Raw genomic sequence first — 13,481 nt, forward strand, 5'->3', positions numbered from 1 at the left:
TGATTTTAAATCTCTTGCAGTACAGTTTCCTGGGTGTTCAATAATCTCCGTGTCCCCGATCAATATAGAGATGAGCAGATTGAAAGAGCAGCACAGTGGGCAGCAGAGCCACAGCTGGGCCAGAGGATGGAGAGGGATGGAGCCACGGGTGGAAGGACAAGGAGCTGCAGCCACAGGTCCAGGGGTGGATGACACCCCACCCTCTGATTTTAGTGTGTGCATTGCAGCAGTGAGCCGTTTTTCTTACCCCAATACACTCTTACCATGGTGATGCCTGAGCCATCGCTCTGTTGACGAAGCCATTTGCCTCCAGTTTCACCTGGAAGTCACGTCCACGCGCCGATCGCACAGGAAGCAGCCTCCCTTCCCCTCCCCAGGTAGCCTGGCACCACGGCTCCTATATTTAGCTGCCACTTCTTCCCACCTCTTGCCAAAAGCGCTCCAGATCCAACACATTCAACTTCGCAGCGCATACTTGCCAACTGGCAGGAGCAAAAGCAACTTTTTTTTTTTTTTTTTTTGTCCTTATTCGACTCTGGCCCCCGGCCAGTCAGTATCTTCATTTATTGTAATGAATTCATGTCATTAATATGTTGGCTATGCACAGCAATCGCAAAGTAGTACATTAGTACAAAAGCTATTGCTCTGGATGCCAGCGTTTTATTGCCGCTGCTGATTTACAGGCTGATAAGCAACTTTGCAGCTGTCCTTGAGGATGGGAAAAGGACAGGTAGCCTGGCGGAGGCGAGGAAGCCCGGCATTGTGGCGGCCGAGGGAAAGTGTGAGATTTCCCAGGCCTCGCACAGCCGGGGGTGGACTTGACGATTTCATCTTTTCTCTGGAAAACGTCTTCGCCTTAGTGTGAGCGCTCAGCCGGCCCGCAGAAACACCGCAGACAAAGCCGGTGTGAAAGTCTCAGGCGGTTGGAAAGGAGATTAAATGTGTTACAATACGGTAGGTTTGGGAGCTTCTGTGTGAGCAGCTCATAATAGAGCCATGTCATCACTTTATTGCAAAGATACGATAAAGACAGGCATTATGCGGTGTTAACATTTAACAGCCATAACTTAACTTTCAAAAGACGTCGCAGACCAAGTCACAGTGAATTGTTTCTTTCTCTGCGTTTAATCCTGGGCTCACATGCTATAGAGCAAGAGCATTTACAAAAAGAGCGCTAAGCGGAGAGACAGCCAGACCTGTCTGTCTGTCAGCTCCAGAGAGTAATCCCTTGAAGAGCAACCTTAAATAAAATGATTTAGAGGGAAAGCATGAAGCAGGGAGAGCACAGACAACATAGCTGACTGTCAGAAAGAGCTGCCAAGCATCCCCTTGCTGGGAATGATCCTGTGCCCTGCGGTGTCAGTTGTGATACCCAGGAATTAGCTTCCCTGCGTACTCAGGGCTACAAGCTATGACCGAAAGCAAAATCAGCTGGCCCTATATACAGGGAACCTGGGCACCTGGCGTTATAAAAGAGGGATGACCTGGGAGATGAGCTCTTTAGAAAGGGTGCTGGAGTCTCTTGTGCTGGGACATGGCTCAAGAAGTAACTGGTGGAAGGAAGGAGGAAAATTCCTGGTGGCTGGGGCACGGGGAGGACATTGCTGCTGCTGCAGGGCAGGGCTGGGATGAGCTCCGGACCCGGAGCAGCCCCACGTGCGCCCACCTGGCTGCAGGGGAGGGGACGGACCCCCTGGGAAAATAGAGCGGGCAGTCCAGGGCACTGTCAGTCCCTGTCTTAATTAGGCCTGTCAGCTTGCCTTGCATTTTAGCTAATTAATTGCTCTGCTTCAGAGCTGCATTTCTAGTTGACACCAGTGCCCGTGGACGGGACGGGGTATCGATTTCGGCAGCCCCCCTGCTCGCCTTGCTGTTTGTTTGTGCTCACTGACAAGACCCCCGCAACAGGAAACGCTGGGGGAGCGCTCAGGAAAATAATCAGCAGCGTTATCTGAGAGCCATATCAAATAGGTTTGGGCCAGAAATGGACTCAGCTGCCGCAAACCTATTAGCAGCAGCTCAGGTTTCCTGCGTACCGGCAGGTTAGGGGGCAAGCACTTTAGCATTGCCCACAGCTTGTGGTTAATTACTGTTTGTAGAGTTGCAGTCTGCAGTTATGCTTGACAAAATACCCGTAAATACAAAACCAAAATGCTTGCCCATTTTGGATGGCTGCCACCTGGTCCCCCCCGCCTTTCCTCCCTTCCCGGGTGCCAAAAAATAACTGCCCAGCTTTTGTGCCTTGCCCTGGAGCAGCCGTGTGATGGGGAGGGAGCTCAGAGCTGGTGCAGCAAGAAAGAGGGCTTTTCTGGCCCCAAATATTTCCCCCTTTTAGGGGCTACAGTGCAAGATCCCACTTGGACAGGTCTCTCCTGTTGGCCTGCTCAGCAGCAAGCACCAACGAGCAGGGGGAGCTGGGCTGTGCAGGTAGACAGGGGCTTTTCAGCATGGGAGGGCCACAGGGGGATTTGGGCAGTACACACAGCTTGGTGGCTGCTTGCTGCCTCCTCTGCTGATAAAGTCTTTAGGGGACATCAAATAATTTGACTAGGTTGTGAGTTCAGAGTGGGAAGAAGAAAGACGGTGGTGGGAAAACCAAGAGGGAGAAGCAGGCTGGTGGCAGATCTCTGCTGTCTCCGCATGGATTCCCACTCCTTCTGGCACAGACAGGCCAGGAGCAGCGAGGTTTTTGGGATGTTTTTGGTGAAGTTTTGGTGAAGGCATCCATCCCTGAGACCTTGCTCAGGACAGCCACATCGGGACCCCAGCATTAGGATCCTGCCTGGGAAAGGCCGAAAAGACCCAGCGGAGTAATGTGTAAAGAAAAGGTGCCGGTGGCTGCAAAGGGGCAGCCAGCCCCAGTATCAGCCCCCCCGCAACACAAGTCCGTGGGCCCAGCTGAGGACTTGCAGGGTTTGGGGTGGGTGATGGGCTGAGGATGATGACCTGGGCTGGGGGCTGTGGCCTGAGGGCTGAGAGCACCTGATGGGGAGATTTATGCCTTGGTAATACCAGAATTGAGCAATCACTGTAATGAAATCCATGCTCTGCATTAATGAGTGGCCGAGGCAGTGGGTCTGAGCCTTGTCTTTTCCCAGAACGGGAAAAAGGGATGATCTGTGCCCAAATTCAATCCCTTCCTCACAAAACAGGGGCCAGGCAGGACCTAGTGCCTGGCCATGTTTTGGGTTTGCTCCTGGACCAGCTGCAGCTCAGTGGCTGGGAATGGGAAGATGAACTGAAGTGGTGCAATGTTCATCCTCCCTGTGAGTCCCCGGGTTTTTGCTTCAGAAGGATGGCACGACTTGTGCAAAAATGCCGCCAGAGCCCAGACATGATGATCCCATCATGTCTAAAATCATCTCAGCAGCACCGTCGCTTACTGGAATATGGCTTTAGTGTCATAACTTGACTTGTCACAGTGGGGAAATGGAGCAAAAAAAGCACCTTGAGCTTTGTGTCCAAAGCGCTGCAACAGCATGGCAAGGAGGGAAACGTCAGTGAGAGTTGGTTCATGGCAGCATTTTCCCAAGCAATAGGAGGATGAGGAAGGCATTCAAATGCCACTCAGCGACTGCTCCTGCCTGTCACAGGGAAACGAAGCTCTCTGGACAGACCTGCAGAAACCTGGCTGTAAAACACCAGCGCTTAACTCGTGCCTGGGGACCCAGCTGAGGTTAATCCGTTGCCACTCAGGATTTAATAAGCAGAGGCGCAGCATGCCCGGGGAGCTGTGCGTGGGCACCAAAACCTGCCCCCACCATCGCTGCCCTCCCCTCGGTGCAGGAGCAGGAAACATCCCAGCAGCGGGGCCGTGTTTAGTCCTCTTTAACCTCCCACCCCGCTCGCTGCCCGCGTGCAATTAAGCTGGGTTCCCATGGGAGCTGTCAGAGAGGGGAACCGGAGAGGCACTGGAAGCAGAAAGCATCCCCCTTCCCCCCCCCCCCCCCCATCATTAGTATAAATTGTGTTTGTGCAAGTTATATTTTACGGCAGGCGTGTCAATTAGTGTGTGAAATTTAATAACCCAATTGAGCTTCCCTCGCTCAAAGCTAAATTGAAATCTGTTGCCTGTTTGGGAGGGAAGGGGCTGTCACGGATGGGAGGCTGAGCTAGTGGGTAGGGCAGGGCAGGGTAGGGGCGTTTTTCATGTTGATTAAAAAAAAAGGGAAGGTTTTTGTCATCCTTCTTGGCCGGGCAACCAATACCAGCTTTGCTTGGAGAGAGCAGCTGATCTCACTATTTTTATTTATTTTTAAAAGGTGGTGTCTTTTTTGAAACAGAAGGCTTGGGAGGGAGATAGGGAATAATATTTATATTATTATTTTTTATTATGTTTCTAGGTGGGGGGGAATTGCACCGCTAATGATTGCAGCACTGAAGTTCCCAGCACCTGAAGCCTGCAGCCTCACTGTGAGGAGGAGGAGGCACCAGTCCCATCCCATGGCAATGGGTGCCTGCCAAAATCCCACCTGGCACAGGCACCAGAGCTGGAATACATAGGCTGGGGGGGCCAATACTTAGATCGCAAGGCGAACAGCCCCCAGAGATGTTTTCCATCCCTGGAGACTGGAAGGACAAGATATAAAACGTGAGAAATGTAGACATGTAGAAACCAGGTGACAAATCCCAGCGGTACAGTGTGAATTACATTAAAGGTGATAAACCTTCCAGGTCTATATTTAACTCATTTTGGGTCTCGTCTGCCTGTTTGGGGTTGGCCATTCTCATGCAGAAATGGCAACGCCCTTCATACCAAATACATATTTTCCACGTGCAGACAAATCCCTTTGTTCTAAGTTGCAGTTTACCCAAATACCCTGCTGCTTGTCAAGGTGTGCTGGTAGACGCTGCCTAGGGAGGAGCCACAGCTTTCTTTTGTCTGTCTCACTGCTCTTCCTCCCCCAGCCCAGGACTCCAGCCCCTTACTCCTACCCAACAGTGACGTGAGTTCTTGCATTTCTCCCCTGCATGTCCAAGGAGACAACATCTAGCAGTGAAAATGTCCCTCTCCAGTCTCCTGCCCAGGCTGTTTTGCTGAGATCTCTTCCCTCCTCGTGGCAGATACTCTGCAGCCAGGCTCCATTTCAAATCTCTCCTGGGCTGCTGGTTTGAAAGCTCTCCAAAGAGACCCTCTATCCAGGAGACATGTCTAGGACTGCTGGGTTTTCCTGGAAGAAAGCAGCACAAAGGATGGTTTTGTGGTAGCATCTTTTAACCAAGCCCTGCTGAAAATGGAGGCAGTGAGCTGGAAGAAGCAAAGAAATGTTTATGAAATTGCTTTCATGGGCATTGCACATGTGGTGATAGGTTTGTAAATTAGGTCATGCCATTTCCTGAAATATATGTGCAATGTTCTGGATATTTAATGACATAAAGATGTAATTAGCTACAGCTTTTTAATGCTTTGGAAAACAACATCACCTTGGTTTGAAGGGAACTGTTAAATAAGATTGAGTTACTACGCTGAGCAACTCAGTGCAAAGATAGAATCTGAGGAGGGAACCTGACCTCACCAGGATTTCCTCTGCAGTGTGTTTGCATTGTATCTGCATCTAATCTGGAGCACATATCTACACTTCTCTGTGTGCCATTCAGACCAAAAAAAAAAAAACAACAAAAAACAACTAAGTAGCTTCACTGAATGCTAAAAAAAAAAAGAGATTTGCTACAGGAAGGAAATTTTAAGGTTATGTTCTGCATCATCCAAGGTGCATTTTTAAAGCATGTGAAATGTTAGAGGTCTCCTATGTTCTCTAAAAACCCTGAGAAGAAAGGGAAAATACTGCATATCAAAGGCCTTTAGGAAGGGTTGCAATAGGAAAAAGATTAAACATGAGATTTGGGGTCCCAGCGACCTGTACATGTTTTCCAGTCAACAGCAAAATACCATGAAAGAATTCAGTTCCCTTCATGTCACCAGCCAGTAGCAAAGCCTGAGGTACCCTGAGATACTAAATCCACTCTGCTGCTTCTTAACTAGCCAACTATTTATCCCCAGTTCCTTATCTGTTGACCAACAAGGCTTAGTTTTCAGAGGAAGGGAATGCAATATTTTAACAGGATAAGTCAAGGCTGATGAGAATTTTGTGGGTGATGCAGGAGAGTGGCCTCCAGCCTGAGGTCCTGAGCACCCCAGGTGGGTGCTGAAGACTACACACAATGATGGCTACACACAATACAGATGTGTTTTAAGACATCCAAAATCAGCAGAAGTGCCAAGAAACAGGGCAATTCAAGCAGGTAACTCGTTGCATTGCCCGCTTCCCAACCCTGGGCTGACAATAACCTTCTACCCTTCCAGGAAACAAAACCTACAACTAAACATCTGAGAAGTGAATTTGAAACATAATGAAAGATTGTTTGGTTTGGGGGTCATGGGGAGGGAATGTCTTTGAACCCACCACTAGAAAACACGAGGCCTGGCCATGCTCCAGCCTGCTCAAGGCAGACTCTGCCACCTGGTGAGCCAATAAGCGCGGGGACCTGGAGGACTTACAGCATGGCCTCATCTCCATTTAGAAGCCTCATTTTTTGCTTTTAGAGAGCCTTCAGGCACCTGACTGGAGAAATATTATGTAGCACTATGGGAACAGAGCAGTTTACTATGTGGAGAAAGATGTTGACAAAAAATATTGCCTCCAAAAGAAACATTCACTATTTTTTTCAAGAGAGAAGGAAGCCAGAAACAAAAAAAAAAAAAAAAAAAGAGGTTCAGAAAAAAAAAAAGGAAGAAAAAGAAAAATCTTTGGTTTGTAATATTTGAAAATAACTCCCAGGAGTCAAGGAAAATAACAATAAAAATGAGAAATGTTGAAAATGGGAAGGAGGGAAGGTTGCCTGAGCCGCTCGACTTGTGAAGGAGGGAGAGGCCACGGTGCAGCCTTGCAGGAGGAGCTGCAATTACTTGTCAGAAAATGAGGGGCCTGTAGAATTTGTGGGGTGTTTTGTTCTGTGGTCTCCAGGCCGGAGAAGCACTGAACTTCCCCTGAACCGCATCCCCACGGTGAAACCTTCTCTCTCCCCCCTACAAAGCATGGGCTCCCGAGAAGCACCGTCTCGTTCTCCCTCTCTCCTTTCCATCCATCTTAATATCAGTGTTCTCAAGCTGCCTGATGTCCCGTTTATGACAGAAATAACCTGCCTTGGCACTGACACTCGAATTTCACTTAAGGTTCGTCGCATTATTAATGGCAAGATCAATATTACCGAAGACGCAAGAAGAGCTCTTACCGTTCATCCACCTCCCGCCCTCCCCTGCCGAGGCGCCCCGCGTTTCTCCATCTCGTTTCAAGGATACCGGACTCAGCTAGGGAAGGAGAATCGCCCACTGCCGGGGACACTTCGTGCAGTCCTTGGCAGCCGCCCTGACGTGTTTCTCCCCAGCCTTGAGAGCTGAGTGATGAGGCTCGGGAGCGGGATAACCCACAGACTCTGTCTAATCAGAGCGGCTGCGGTGGCCTTGCTGAACTCTGCCGGCACAATTAGGTGATCACGCTGGCAGACAAGCCTGATTCATGTCGTTTTACCATCAGCGAAGTGATATCTATCACCCCTGCGACAGACCCGTTATTGCCGCAAACCACTTCAGCCTACCCGGTTAAAAACCCCTTGTAAAAGCAAAAAAAGGGGCTTGGACATATCTTATGGCAAATTAACTTTTAACATATTCTTTCCTGCCTAGCATTAAAATCACATTCGCAGCTGACACTTGCAGAATGTCTGTGCTCCTCTCCAGCTGCAAGGGTGGCGTGGGCGAGGGCTGCAGCTCTCCGGGGGCACTGGGGGGATTTAGGACGACCTGGCGGGGTGAGTTGTCCTCTCTTGGTGCTCATCGCTCCCCACTGACTCCAGAGGGAGGCAATTGGGGTGAGATTAGTTGAATTAGGGGGGCTGAACGCTACCCCTAGGATGAAAACTTGCCTGAGAAAGCCAAGGCAAAGACACCCAAACTCAAACTGAAGCCTCCAGGCTGTCGATACCGAACTCCTTTGGCTCTGCTCCTGCTATGGGAGTCATTGAAGACAGCAAGGAAACTTCATCATTTCAAACAAGCTTTGGATCAGACCTTCGGAACACCTTGGTAATTAAGCCACATTCCCTCATTTCTACCCAGCGCAGCCGCACGGTCAGGCCAGGAAAGGATGGGGGGTTCAGCATGAGCGCCAGCAGGCAGGAAAGTCTGCCCTGCTCATCCAACAGGCCCTGAGGTCCCATCCTCTAATCCTTTGTTTTATTGCTATTCTGGAAATGTGGTCTGGCCCTGCAGACTTGCAGTCCTCTGCCCAGTTTGAAGCACATGGAGCTTTCCAGTGGACCCCCACAGCCCCCCACGGTGCTGAGCCTTGATGGGGACTTCTCCCACCTGAATGCAGACAGGGCTGCACTCAGGCGCTGCGTTTCTGTTGCTTTTCTCTAAGTAAATGTCTCACAAACGCAGAGCAATTACGAACTGCATCTTTATCATCTGGGAACATACATATTTTCAGTATATTTTCTTTCAATTCTGATTTTTTTCCAGAACCAGCTAATCCATTTCTTCTGGACTTGAACCTTAAGAAAGCCAAGACCTGTGGTAACAAAGTGCAGCCAAGCCATTCCAGAAAAATACCTTCACTACAGAACATGAACTTCCCATTATAGAGGCTGCATATGTGCACTGATTGATCCCTAAACTGGCATTTCAATTTATTTCCCACTGGAGGACTCATTCATTACAGAGAAATAAGACTATTAAATGCATGATAAAGCACATGCATCAATAGACAGGGCTGGTGGTTACTTTACTGTACCTATCTAAACAATAGCTGGTACATAAATCTATTTGTAATCACACAGGACCTTTAAAAAATGAATAAAGAAACAGTAATGTCCTCATTATTAAGCAGCTGATTAAAAAAAAATAGAACTGCTTGCAAGCGTTAACACCACACGCACACACACTTTGCTGTTGCATCCGTGACCGCGGGGCAGAGGCGGCTCGGGTGCACGGACTGCGAGCAAACCCCTGCAGAGCTGCCCCAAGTCCCCGTCCCGCTGCACGTGGCTGAGTGTGGGCTGGTGTGCCTACGTGGGGGCAGCACCAGGGCAAGGCACCCCGAGGAGACCGTGCAGGCTGGTTTTGTCAAGAATCTGAATTTCTATCCTCTTTTTCTTTTTTCTTTAACTGATTTTCCACCCAACCAGCCTTGCAGTACAGGTGTAGCTTTCTTTTGCAATATATATACATATATATATAACTGTTATTTATATTATTTTTATTGTATACTATAATATTACTTTATATATATATATATATAATTTTTATAATGAAGAAAAATCAACAACAACAAAAAATCTGAGCAGGTCCACGGTATTAAAAAGTTCCCTAAATCATGGCCTTTTTCACATGGTCAGTGCCCCTCTGGTCTCTAGCTCCTCATCTTCTCTTCCCCCTTCTGCCTTGCAGGATCTCCCTCCCAGCACCACTGCTTCCTATTGCCCCACCTTCTCCCCCAGTCCCGCTACGGGTGCTCATCGCTGGGTGACCGCAGAGGACCTGGAGCAGCTCAGCACCCCTGCTGGGCTCAGCAGTGCTGTGCGGGCTTCAGCAGGGAGACAGGAAGGACAGAGGTGGCAGAGAAGGACAAGACACAGGGAAAGGAAAAGGAAGAGGAAGGGAGAAGTGGAGCTTTGTGAAGATCAAGAGATACGTGTCCATAAAGACTCAGAAATGGGACATACAAAGCAGCAGTGGCCAGAGTGGAAGCTCTCTGTGAAGCTGTTGTGCAAACCCAACCAGGCTGGTCTCTCTGCCCATTTCTGAGGACACTGAACAATCCTTCAGCTGCTGCAACAATCCCATAAACATTTATGTCCAGAATCCCCATCCCCCACTTTTTTTTTTTTTTAATAAAAAAGGGAACTAAAAACAAACACCACACCTCAATTCCCCCTTAGCCATGTTCTTAGACCTCCAAGAATCCAATGCCAGGCTAAATAGACGTGACATAACTCAGCAGATTTTCCCAAGCTCTAATTGAATTATAAGCCATTACTTTATGGCTGCATGTAAAAAGCTTGCATATTCCCTGCCCGGCAGAGCGTGATTTACTGGGCACAGGCAGCCGATGGCAGGGTTGGTGGGCAGGGTGACCTACGGACCCTCCAGGGACCACCTTTGGCTGTGGTGGCCAAGCCACATCTCACCCCTGCAGGCTGGTGCTGCTGGGTCTGGGTCAGCATCTGAGGACGGACTCAGATCTGCAACCAAACGCCCTCACGTGCTGGTTTCAGTGAAACAGAGGGGGGAACCAGTGACACACAAACGGCCGTTTTGGTCTCCATCCCCAGATAAATCACTTATCTGTTTTTTCTCACCGCGCACAGCAATGAAGCAGCTGTCTGAAAGGAAATTTACTGGACAATTAAAAGTGCTGACTTTCAAGCAGTGCTCTCGAGGTGGAGTCTAAAATTATTGGGTGTGAAATGCAAATAGATTTAACAGTTTTACTGCTATTTATATGACATTCACCCATTCCCAGCCATTTTTCCTCCCCCCGCTATTTTTTTCTCTGATTTTACATGGTCCCAACTTTCACAGGTTTTAACACTCTCAGACACATGTAGTAAAACCTGAAGCACGCTCCAAGGCTGAACAAACCCAGATCAGTGGTGTGTGCGGCGAAGGAGGGTGGGGGAAAGCAAGCTGTATCCCAAACCCTTAACAAAATATTAATTTAGAAATAAGCCGGTAATTACATTCAGCTTTGGGTCTGCCCCACAGTCCTCTGAGGCGGTTCTTATTCAATCAGCTTTTGGCCAGCACCCAACAAACCTCCTACTCGAATAATCACAAATTGACCAAACGAGCTGCTCCCCTGCTCTCGGAAACCCCTCCCCGAGGAGGGAGGTGGGAAACTCAGCGTGGCCGTGGGTCAAGTCCCAGAGAAATCTCCTTCCCATGGGCATGCCCTTGAAGCACCCAAGGCCCAGACGTTCCCTGGAGGTTCAGCATGATCTATTGGAGCAAGGATGGAGTTTTTATGAGGCTTCATTCCTTCCTGCTACATTACATTAATGACCAAAACAGTCCATAGCTTAATTAAAGATTAACTGTTAAGATCGGTAAAGCAAGATTGCTTCTCCTGCTGTTACTCATCCCGAGGCTCTGCCTGGACAATCTGAGACAACGTGAAGCAACTTCTCCAGAGCCTCCAGCACTGTGCAGACTGAAGGTTTTCGTGCCTTTTGGCTCATCTGATTTCTTCATTTAACTGAGGGCAGGCATCTACTGTTCCTGCTTACCTCCTCCCGGACCTCACGTCATAAAAGGTGCCACTGGAAGCTTTGCTACGCTGAGGGATTTCTGGGCTACTGGTTATGGGTTTCTTGTACCTATAGTCCCTGGTGCTGTACGATTTACCAGTGCCGAGGAGAAATATTTGCTTCTCAGATATTTTAGGCTGCTGCTTGAGCTCCGTTGTACCAAAACAACTCTAATCTCAGCCTGGTTCAGAGCCAACTCTACACATTTACTGTTTAGCTTACTGTGTCTGTGCTCGTGACCTTCACTATCTTTTGTGAAGCAGATCAGCAGCCTCCCCAGCAGACTCTTCCGTCCCTGTGTTTTCTGTGAAATGGTATTTGTTGCTGTGTAAAAAATGCCACAGCTGTATTCACAAATCACGTTTGTGGGTGAAGTGACTGTTGTTACCGTGGTCAGATAGGCACACCTACCCATCTGTCCACCTGTCCATCTGTCCTGCCATCACCATGACTTCAGTTCTGCACAATTAGCTCCAATAAATAGATGCGTCTACCTCCAAGCCTGTAGAAACTCACCCATTTGGTTTGATTTAGTCTCACCAAGGAGTTCACTTACCAGCATCCCTCCTGTGCCCTAGACACCCCCAGCCATGTGAGGACACGAAATACCCTTCTGGGTACTGCAGATACCACGCACCTGAACCAAAAGCAAGTTGTAAGACATACACCCTTAGCCACCTCTCTACGATTACGATACTATATGACCATACAACAGAGGCGAGGTGCCTGAGCAGCTACGCTGTGGCCCCAGGTGCTGTCTCAGGATCAACGCCTGCTTGTTATGGTCAAGGTGGGCTCAGCAACCTCCTCCCAGGCTGGGACTGGGGCTGAGCAGAGAGGGCAGCCTTCATTGGGTCTCCATCCCTCTCCTCCTCCTCCTCCAATCCCCCATGCAGGGAACGTGACCCACTACCCTTTGTTCACAGCTGCAGTTATAGGATATGTTCAGGCTTTTCTCCATTTCTCTTTCTACAGAAATTAAATCAGATGTGGAGAAAGTGGAGCACTGTCTTGAATGTCAATGTCTCTCCCTTCACCCTCCCATTCCTGTAACTCACCCATCAAGACAAACCCCCCAAGATCCTTCCTTACAATCTAATAAATAATAATAACCATTCTACCAACTCATATTTCTGCAAGCTGGCAGTGATTTATTTTTTTGGCTCTTGCATCTGAAATAACTAAAAATATTCAATGGCATAATGAAAAATCTTGCTTTTAATTCTGAAGTGAGGTTTGCCAACCTGGAAGGTCTTTAATAATGATTTTCTGATGAACACATACTCACTGGTTCTCCACTTGGCAGCTACATTATGGTGAAATCTCTCTATATCTGTATATCATGTATGCAAATGTAATTATAATCAGCTGGGGGGGCAAAACCAGTACAAATTCAGGGATCCAGTCAAGAAGCTTTGACTTGGAAGAAATTGTGCTCCCAATACAAATACATAGGGCAGTTCAGGGAAAACCATGCTTGTGTCAAGGCAATTTTGCCCCTGACACGGAGCAGAGTGGGACTGCTCATGTGCAGTGTTATCGAACTTCTGTCCGGGGTTTCCCTGCTGGAAATGTCTGTGCTTGCACCATATAGCTCGTGGGCAACGAGCCCGGTTCCTCCAAGAAGCATCACAATCACTACTCTGCCTCTACAGATGGGCTGTAACCTATGTGCATTCGTGTTGTATGGGTGTCTTGCACATGAGCTACTAGCCTTAAAGACCACGCACTGAAGGTCTGATGTTCCCAGCCAAGAGGACGTGTCCAGGAATATCCAGCTGAAGGTGGTGACCTGTCAGTTAAGGATTAAGTTAAATGCTTTCTGCATGCACTGGAGTTCCTGGCTTTACCTGTATCTCCTCCAGCACGCACAGGACCCACAAAGGGGTGAAGGACTGGAGCTTGCCCGCAATACCTGAGATAACACCTTGGGAGAGGGTCAGCACCACGGGGCTGCAGCTGACAGGCACCATTGGGTGCAGCTCTCAAAACTCAGAGCTTTCCCAGGTCGGTGCAAGCCCTGAGCCAAGCTGCAGAACTCACCTTGGGCTCCCGAGGTGGTGGGACACAGCTCTGTCTTAGCAATTCACAGTCCCAGGAGCCAAGTGCCTGAACCTCATGCTCCTCAGGTGAGGCTCTGCACATCTTTTGAGTGCTAGACATGATGCAAATGA

The 13,481-nt window shown here is 48.8% G+C and overlaps 1 long non-coding RNA gene across 1 annotated transcript in view; it reads left to right on the forward strand.

The window, feature by feature from the left end:
- Positions 1 to 9,427, forward strand: part of LOC310884014 — a 150,116-nt gene extending 140,689 nt beyond the window's left edge. Inside the window, exons 7-8 of the long non-coding RNA XR_014573980.1 lie at positions 21 to 8,156; positions 8,392 to 9,427. This is a non-coding gene — a long non-coding RNA (uncharacterized lncRNA). The remainder of the gene's footprint in view (positions 1 to 20; positions 8,157 to 8,391) is intronic.
- The last annotated feature ends 4,054 nt before the right edge of the window (positions 9,428 to 13,481 follow it).

Source organism: Anser anser (assembly GCF_964211835.1).
Source record: "Anser anser genome assembly, chromosome: 19".
Taxonomy (NCBI): Eukaryota; Metazoa; Chordata; class Aves; order Anseriformes; family Anatidae; genus Anser; species Anser anser.